The following is a 10,754-nucleotide window of genomic DNA, read 5'->3' on the forward strand; positions in this document are numbered from 1 at the left end:
TGTTCTGCACCAATTTGTTAGGTGGAATTTTAAGTGCAGATTCAGCAAGAAAATTCCTCGCCTTTTGCTCGGTGTAATAAGAGTATAATAAGAGTATCATCGAACGACATGATATGTGCAATGTGTCCTGTGGGTGGTTCATTTGATGTTTCCCACACTGCCCAGATTGAGCTCAGGAGGTGTGACAGATCATCTGGTATGTCTTGTGGTCATCCAGTAAGGAATGGGTCCTTGGGTAAGTGACCCATCTATTACTGACAATGCAGGAATATCAGCATGCAGAGATACATTGTTACAAAAAGATCCGTAAGCAAGTGTGAGATCGGCCTGCCCATTCTCCCCTCTCCCCAATAGGCCCTAGCCCACTTTCAGCAACCCAAGCAAACCTTTAGGGTCCTCAGATCAGTAACATGTGCTATATCTGAAGTGTGTGTCTTTAAGAGCCTTTATAACTTCTACAAGGGGTGGGGCCAATGGCTCCAACCAGTTTCTGAGTACGCACTAAATGACTAGGAGAAGGGTAAGGTGCAGACCTTTAGAGGTTATTATTGCTTTGATGTCATCATTGAGGTTGACAGGGGTATAATGGAATACATAGCTCAGCGCATTCAATGACAGATCATCGCGCACCCCAAGTCCTGCACAGCTTTTTATCACCCAAAAACAAAAAAGACAGGGACATCTATGCCTGGTCTTCACCTTTCCAAGGTTGCAGAATAGCTGCTACTGCTACATGCTGTCCCTCTGTTATCCCTCCTGGAAATGTAGGGGCAAACTGAACACAAGCATTACCAATCCCCTTGTCAATAGGGATAATCTCCATGCAATCACTGATTGGACAACGTCACACACCCCTCTGACAAGGGGAATGGTAACAGCCAGTTACCAGGAGGAATAATAGAGGAATGGCCCACCATAGAGAGTCAGGAATACACACATGTGAATGTCACAAAGCTAAAACTCCAGATAGATATCATAACTCACATGTTGTTTCCCTGCTCGCTGCATCTTGCAGGGTGACGTCTTCATCTCTTCTTACTCTCGTTTGAGCGATCTGTCTGGAATGTTCTGGGCCGTAAATAATACATAAGATGACTGCAGTAGTGGAGACGGATATGAATCTTACATGTAGACTTTCTACTAGAGCAAGTTACATTAAGAAAACATCTTCTCCTAACTTCCTTCCTTACAAGTCTCATTAAGGAAATGTCCATATGCAGGAAGCAAAAGCCTCTGTGTAACACACCAGGATTTCCCCCGATAACCAGCAGATTTACAGAAGGAGAAAAAGTTAGAATACGTCTTGATGCCCTGACATGAAGTCATCAACAATAAGGCCTGATGCTGGCGAGGTGCAACTTATGTGACGAAACCATCGCCTATGTCTTCCCTTTATATATGTTCCACTCCTTTTGGATCCATTACTGGCTTTAGTTTAATAAAATGTAAAAGAAAAACACTGTGTGTGTTTGTGTGTGTGTGTGTGTGTGTGTGTTTTCAACCTCACCAGGCCATACTGCAAAAAAAAACTAAAAATCTCTGCATATTCCTTCTGTTCACCACAATCCTGTCATGTGGGCGGTGTATCAAGCTGTGTGATGTGTCCCAGGGTGCCCTGTCCTATATCTAGGCCACAGATGAATGCAGAATACAAGCAAATCATTTCAGACATTAAAACCTGACAGCCGTATAATAAAAAATGTACACATTGGTAAACTTCTGATATGAGAATACAGCGCTGCATGGATCAAGGCAAAGGGATTCATAGCAACTAGATGGGTCAGCAATTAATAATGCATAATAATTCATAGAAAGCAAAGACAATACCTAGGGCACAGCTGACAGCTACTCTGGATGCTCATTCACTCTCTCTTGTACATTTGCCGACATTTTTGCATTGGTATTACAGCTGTCCTAGTCCTAGTCTAAGTGCAGGCAAAATGTCCAGACCTGACAGAATCATAGAGATCTCAGTGATTTCTCTGGTACCTACAATTAGAGTCATTAGACCCACAGACCTGTTGCTGTAATACAGATGCAAAAAAAAAAGCATCTATAGTACACTTGACTGAAATATGCAAAACAAAAGTCCGTGGAGTCTCGGTTGCGAGTCTCAAAACACGGGAATATCCAGATATCTCTAGCCTGTTGCCACGGGGTGCCTCCATGATGGGGAGAGCACCACACCACCCTGATAAATAGCCCCTTAAGTCCCACTAGGTTGCGAGTATTGGAACATAAATAGGGAAATACCAGGGTGGCCCCTTTTTGTCAATGTCTAACTCAAGGTACGAGTATTGCGATCATGACAAGGGCTTGCCAAGGCAGGCTTCCATCCACAGACAGCCGTTTCGGGGTATTTGCCCCTCGTCAGTGTGGAGTAGGATTCTGGCTATTTGGGGCAATGACAAATCAACCAACAAAACACAGTTATCACTGAACTCAAGGAGAACAGTGAAAAAAACTTGGCAAGCCCTTGTCATGATCGCAATACTCGCACCTTGAGTTAGACATTGACAAAAAGGGGCCACCCTGGTATTTCCCTATTTACGTTCCAATATTCGCAACCGAGTTGGACTTAAGGGGCTATTTATCAGGGTGGTGTGGTGCTCTCCCCATCATGGAGGCACCCCGTGGCAACAGGCTAGAGATATCTGGCTATCCCGTGTTTTGAGACTCCACGGACTCTTGTTTGACTGAAATATGTCCGTATTATGTTCATCTGAAACTAGTGCATGACTTGGATTCTGGACCTAAGATCCTCCTGGAGTAGGGACCTTATTAGGTCTATTTGGCTTTGACTTACAAATTATCTATAAACCAATAGGAGATCCCCAAGAAGTCATCAGACCCCTTTAAAAGTAGACTTGGAACAGTTGTCTAGAACCCTATATAGTAGATTGCGCCATGGTAAACAGGTTAGGAATTAGTGGTCTAGAAAACTCTAAAGCTTGTTTTTCCCAATCTGTGGCCCTCTAGCTATTGGAAAACTACAATGCCCAGTGTGCTGCAACACAAGCTGGATAGCCACAGGTTGAGAAACACTGCTGTAATGGAAACCGTGGGGAATCAGAATATCCCAAGCTTTACACACCCTTAAGACAACAGGGCCCAGGACAGACCACTCAGGGTGTTCATATACCGTAATCCTGCCCCCTGAGATGTGAACACTGACTTCAGTGTTAACTGTTTTAGTGCCATTTTTGTTGCCAGGAATGTATTAAAAAGAGGCCATTACTTACTGACCCCCACTGATGCTTACAAAGAAAGAGACTCGGTGTCAGTATGATAGATTTGATGTTCACGCCACATCTTACAATCTGTTTTTCAGCATCTATTTCTTCTTAAATATGTTAAATACGATAAAAATGGTAGGGAACAGATGCTACGTTACTTGTATCAGATTTCTAAAACTAAGCCAAAACTAAGCCTGTGTAAGGTGAATTGAAAAGTAAAGCATCTGTCTTTAGCCGTTTATGTTCCTTCTTTAAACATAAAAACAGATACTGGGGAAAAAAAAACAATCAAACAGCCTATATTATTTTACTAATAGTATCACATACAACCAACAAGGTACTACAGACAGAGCTAATATAAGGCCTCCTGGCAGTCATGCTGGCACCGTGCCTTTGAAGCCATTGAGGCCTGGCAGCTGTGTTGTGGGGGTCACAGTCGCCATGCTGTCCTGCACCTAACAGAGTGGCAACTGGCAGAAAAAAGGTCACTGTAAGGTGCCAAGTGGGCTTGGTCTTACAGTTTGATCAAAATGTCTATTTAAAACCTCAGGTTCATTTTTATAATTTTTTTTTAGGCTATGTTCACACACTGTATAAGACTGGCCGTTCCGTAACCCGGCCGGGTCACGGAATGGCCGGTCTTGGAAAAGATCATCCCGGCTAGTACTGCAGTACTGGCCGGATGATCTTTTGCGCCGCTGAGTTCTGACATCAGAACTCCCCACTGCACACTATGGAACTAGCAGCTGGAGTGTGCACTAATAGGGTTTTTTGCGGCCGCTATTCATTAACTGACATGTCAGTTTTCTATGGCGCCGCTAGAGATCCCGGCCGGAGTATATGCCATGTGTATACACTCCAGCCGAGATTCCCTTGGCCTGCAGCACAACGTAAGTTCCGTATTAATCATGGCCATTGCAACAACGGTCATGATAAGTACGGAACTTACATTTTGTGAACATGGCCTTATAATAGAAGTTAAACAGACTGCAAAAACATAATGTGAACCAAACCTAGCCAAACATGCCGCTCCAACCACTTGAGCGACAAATGACCCCAGTTCTTGTAAACTGTGTATGGTCCCACTAAAAAAAAAGTTATTACTGATCCTGAGGAAATACAATGATCAATCTGGAAACTCTGCTAGATCTGTTGTATGTCGGACAATACTGGAACCCAAAGAACCCCATTGACTTATGATAGGATTTCCATCTTTTCTCTCAAACAGATCTGCTGACCCTGCCAATATTAGTTTGAACAGAGTCTAAAGCATTCATCAATACTGTGATAACTTTGGAAAAAGGCAATATTTTTGCAGCACTGCACAAGTGCCACCAGCCAGCGAGCAAAGTATATAACATTAGAATGTAACTATTTGGGATGTTTCCTATTAGAGACTAGGAACACAGTTACTACCAGACTGCTCAACTCCTGATACTCCAGCTGTTCAGAGCCACAGGATGGTGAACAATTATCTACAGCAGGGACGCGGAACCTGCGATCCTCCAGCTGTTGCAAAACTACAATTCCCATCATGCCAAAGACTGTCCAGGCATGATGAGAATTGTAGTTTTGCAACAGCTGGAGGACCACAGGTTCCCCATGCCTAGTCTACAGTATAGATATAAATACATCTATGAAACTGCATAAAAGAAATAAAAAAATAAATATATATATATATATATATATATATATATATCAGCCACATACAGCATCATATTCCATTGCCCTGTATTCTAAAGCAACACAGCCCTAATGCATCCATCAGAGCTGTGCAAGAAATCAGTCACAGTCCGACAAACAACACATTTCTTCCAAATGGACACAAAGCTGTAATGTCTAATCAATATCACTGACTATTTAATAACTTATCACTGGGGGAGGGAGAGGTTAACTGCAAACAATGTAGCACTAATATGTAATGTACCAAACTGCTGTAGCTGCCTCACACTTCACACATCCCCAAATCACTGTTGCAAAGAATATTATTGATATCAGTCACATTATTAATACACAAACCCCTGTCTTATAGAAATGGCGAACAGATACAAAAGGGTAACGTGTTCAGGTTTAAGGTGTATCAGATATACAAATCACTACACAATATTCTACGAATAAATCATACATTCTAAATAAATAAATAAATAAACACTGCTGATACATGAACCACTGTTGTTTGCACAGCCCCCTGTTCTTTGCTTTGTAAACACAGGATGGATGTGTGTAAACAAAGGCTAGCTGATAGATAGATAGATAGATAGATAGATAGATAGATAGATAGATAGATAGATAGAGGGATAGAGATAGATAGATAGGAGATAGATCAGACAGAGATAAAGATGGAAATATATATTTTAGATACTAGATAGATAGACATCTATACACACACACACACACACACACACACACACACACACTACTACACATGACCTAACCACAATCAGGCACACATAGGAGACACACACACACACACACACACACACACACAGATTCCTCCCTCTCTTACTAACCTCCCCATCCTCCTGCATAGCTTCCTATTGTAGATCTGCCAGGAGGGGTTGGTACCTGCTCATCGAATGTAAACAAAATGCCTGCACCATCCCCACCAGTCTCCCCTGCACAGCAATATACTCACTGTCTGTGGCCATGGTGCTTGGTGCAGGAGTAGCCCCCCCTTAGCCCAGCAGCAGCTTGCAGTGAGAAGCAGGGAGGATGCTGAGAGGCTTCATATTACAGAAGAGCAATGCTGGTGAAGATGCTGCAGCTGGCCTCTATGCATGATGACCCTGCTCTGCTCCTCTACCCATCACACACAGCTGCAGCCTCAGTACCTCCTGTGAGGTGGTACTGCTCAGGGCTAAGCAATCTATTGCAGATCTGGAGCAACTCACTGGAGAGCCAGCAGAGTGGATGCTGATGATCATCAATTATAAGTATACACTGACTGCTCATCATTTCACGTTGGCATCAGGACAAGTGTAATAGCACATTGCATTACTTCATGTCTTTCTCTCTGCAGGGTTTCACATTGGCCATAGACAGACTGATATGTCATACACAACAACCATCATAATCAGACTTCACAATCTTTAGGAAATTCTGGAAGGTTATGGGTGAAGTGGATCAGAAAATGTCTGACCTTATTATGCAATGGACAGATTGAACCCCAGCCTATGACATCTGTATCCCAAATCCTGCACAGAACCCCCTTCATCACCATTATAAATGACCCTGAAATCTGATCTAATACAGACCCCAGATACCAAATAGAAACATCAGACCAAAGACCCTAAATTAATGCAAATCCCAGAGTAGACCCGCTAGACCATAGGTCTCTAAACTGCGGCCCTCCAGCTGTTGCAATACTACATTTCCCATCATGCCTGGACAGCCAAATCCAAAGCTTTAGCTATCCAGGCATGATGGAAATTGTGGTTTTGCAACAGCTGGAGAGACACAGTTTGGAGACCCATGATCTAGTCAACTACAGGTCCCAGATCCACTAACAAATAGAGATCCTGGGCCAGGCTACTGAACCAAATACAGACCCCTGAACAAACTCAAATAAAATAGAAATCCCATTCATGCTTGTGGTTATTGGACATTTGGTTATCCTAAAATCATCATGGCTTTTAAGTCTTCATTACAGACTTCACGCACATTGAAAGCGACTATTGTCTGCATAATGTATGGCTACCAATTGTCCTGCTAATAATAATAATAATAATAATAATAATAATAATCTTTATTTATATAGCGCCAACAGATTCCGCAGCACTTTACAATTCTGGGGTACATACATAGACAAAAAATAGACATTACAGAGAGATACATATAATTATCCATACATGAGGAGTGAGGTCCCTGCTCGCATGCATGAGCTTACACACTATCAGGAGGGGGTGCGAGACAGAATGGCAGAGGGGCAAAGTGCATCATTGTTCTTATGGTCCGGCCATCATTATAAATAAGGCAGTGCAGGTAAGGGTGGGTGAACCTGTCACCAGCCAATGCATGCATGCACAGATCTAAGTGCTTAAATGCTTGGTGTGTGTATATGTATGTGTGTGTGTGTGTGTGTGTGTGTGTGTGTGTGTGTGGTGGAGGTGTGTGTGTGTGTGTGTGTGTTTGTGGTGGAGGTGTGTGGGTGTGTGTGTGTGTGTGTGGGGGGGGGGGTTGGGTTTGAGGGTAGCAGTGAAAATTAGGGAACCTGGTAAGCCTGCTTGAACAGATGAGTTTTGAGGGCACGTTTGAAGCTTTGGGTATTGGAGGTGAGTCTGACAGTCTTGGGTAATGCATTCCATAGAGCTGGTGCAGCTCGGGTGAAGTCCTGGAGACGGAAGTGAGAGGTGCGGATTAAGGTGGATGTTAGTCTTAAGTCATTAGAGGAGCGTAGGGCACGGGTAGGGCGGTAGACAGAGATAAGGGAGGAGATATAGGGAGGTGCAGCACTGTGGAGAGCCTTGTGGGTGAGCAGGAGGACTTTGTATTGTATCCTGTGTTTTATAGGGAGCCAATGTAGTGACTGGGACAGGGAGGAGGCATTGGTATAGCGGCTGGACATGGGGATAAGCCTGGCCGCTGTATTGAGAATGGACTGGAGAGAGGAGAGTTTAGAGGAAGGGAGGCCGATTAGTAAGGAATTGCAGTAGTCAAGGCGGGAATGGATCAGAGCGACAATAAGAGTTTTAGCAGATTCGACAGTAAGGAAGGAACAGATTTTAGAGAAGTTTTTTAGATGCAGATTACAGGAACGTGAAAGAGATTTAATGTGAGGAGTGAAGGACAGATCTGAGTCAAACATAACCCCAAGGCAGCGGGCTTGTTGTGTAGGGGTTATGGTTGCACCACAGACAGAGATGGAGATGTCAGGTGGAGGGTGTTTAGCAGAGGGAGGGAAGACAAGAAGCTCAGTCTTAGCAAGGTTTAGTTTTAGGAATAGGGAGGACATAGCGTTAGAGATGGCAGACAGACAGTTACTGGTGTTCTGTAGAAGTGCGGGGGTGATATCACGGGAGGAGGTATATAGCTGGGTATCATCAGCATAGAGATGGTGCTGAAAACCAAACTTACTGATGATTTGTCCGATGGGTAAAGTGTAAAGTGAGAAAAGGAGAGGACCCAGGACTGATCCCTGAGGAACCCCGACTATAAGAGAGTATCTTATAGTACATTGGGAAGGGGACTGTCAGAATCTTGCCACACATAAGGGTATGCTCAAAGTAAAAATAAGGGCAAACTATTCATATTCTAGAAATATCAAATTTATAACATGTCTCATTAAAGTCAATGGGAAAATCGGCTGTCAGTGCACACGTTTTATGGAATAATACAGTAATGTACAGTATATGCCCTTTGTTTACAAAATATGGCTGTATTTTCACTTTAAAATGATGGCCATCTGAAAATAGGTCCTCAAAAACGTTATGTGAACATACCCTATAAAGGGGTTGTCACAGACAAATATAATATAGTAGTCACACAGCCGCTAAGCAAACACTTATTTCTCACTGTTTCCCATTGTAATACTTAATTAGGGACTGCATTATTTTTCAGATTCCCTATTGAAAAAGCTGTGCTTACTGATATGGCTGCTTAGCAACAACCAGTAATGGCGCTGAATAGCACTACTGGATCTATAACATTACACTAAAGAAAAAGGCAATATTAAACCACTAACCACAAATCCTCCATATTTAAAAAATGACCGTCATCACCTGGACTTATTATAAAGGGGATAAGATTCCAGTCCATAGCAGTCCAGATTCCTCATTCACACCACCACAGCAGGACGACAGTGGCTGTCTATGACAGGACATGTAATGGGCGCTGTGACATCAAATTTCCTTCTGTCAAATGCCTGGAAATGGTTTGGGACAGACAGGGGTGGTTTGGATGGTGGATGAGGAAACAGGGAGCTGCTGGTACTTTTTAGCATTTAAACCAGGGATATCAAACGCATGTCCTCCAGCTGTTGCCAAACTACAAATTCCCATCATGCTTGGACCTGGCATGATGGGAATTGTAGTTTTGTAACAGCTGGAGGGCCAAAGTTTGACACCTGTGATTTAAACAATTGTCTTCTACTGGTGATCTGCCTGGGTCATTCAGAGCCTGTTCTCTGTATGCATGTCCTCCTAAGGGCCCATGCACACTGAGTAAAAGAGGCTAAATTTATGAGCAGATTCTGTCTGTAATTCTGCCTGTCCTATTTCTTCAATGGGATTTCTTTCGCGCCTCTCCTCTCTGCTTAAAGAATGAACAGAAAGTCTGTCAACTGGACAAAATGTCTTCCAGTGCATCATAGAGACGTGTAGCAGTCAGTCCTTGCTCACTAAAAAGTACACTACCCAAAAGTAGCCTCTGAGAAACTTGTAATAGAAAAGTGGGGGGAAGCACTTTTATACCCTCTTTAGATAAGACTAAACATCTTATCAGACCAGATATGTAATGTTTGTGGTTTCCATTGGTTTGGTCAGGTTGCATCAAGTGCACCACTTGCCCCTATCTTTATGCTCTTACTGACGTATACAACTAGATAAGGTAAGCAATACATGAATTGTTTTTAACTCTTCCTTTCCAAACCTAACATACATCACTATGAGGCACCATCTTCATTTTCCTTTCTTCCTTTGTTCTTCCTAAATACGCTATAATTTTTTCCCATAATCCAGAAAATATATACAGTGGTACCTTGGTTTTAGAGTAACTTGGTTTAAGAGCTCACAGTTTTTCAAAGTTGTGACTTGGTTTAAGAGCATTGCTTTGGTTTAAGAGCTCCCTGTACTGGGTGGGAGGGTGAGTGGGGGAGGGGCATGGTCTGTATAGCGGGGTCTACAGCACTGTACTCTGACCCAGGGAGTCTCCCTCACCTTCCAAATCATAGCAGATCCACTTCAGGCTGGGGCTTACATCAGGGGACAGGACTGTGGGGGGGGGGTAACCTCTCCATAGCTGTAACCCTCCTCTCTCCAGACAGAGAGTGCTGCTATACTGTGCCCACATCTGTCCTGCTCATTCCTTCATGCCCCCTGCAGTCTCTGTCAGCCCTTGTGTTTCCCATCCTCTCCATTACTGTACAGTAACTTATAATATCACATATTCTGCTGTTTCTGAATGTTTGTTTCATTTGTTTTACATGTTATTCAGAATAACAAATCATTATTTTTGGGGTGTGGAACCATTTATCTGCATTTCTGATTTCTTATGGGAAAATTTGCTTTGGTTTAAGAGTGGATTCGGATTACAAGCGTGGTCCCGGAACAAATTATGCTCGTAATCCAAGGTACCGCTGTACTTACATGCTGACTGGCTCCCCTTGAACTGGCTCGCCACTGATTGACTGAGCGGACCTATGACATTACTTCTCTGAACCTGGAAGTGCTGTGCAGCAGGGTCTAGATCTTCGATGCCTTCCTTGCTCTGCTGCCACCACCGGTAAGTGTATATATTTTTACCATCTCCCTGAACCTAATGATAAAAACCAAGGGTTTCAGCACCATGGACTGTATATGGTAG

The sequence above is a fragment of the Dendropsophus ebraccatus genome, chromosome 13, assembly GCF_027789765.1.
Source record: "Dendropsophus ebraccatus isolate aDenEbr1 chromosome 13, aDenEbr1.pat, whole genome shotgun sequence".
NCBI lineage: Eukaryota > Metazoa > Chordata > Amphibia > Anura > Hylidae > Dendropsophus > Dendropsophus ebraccatus.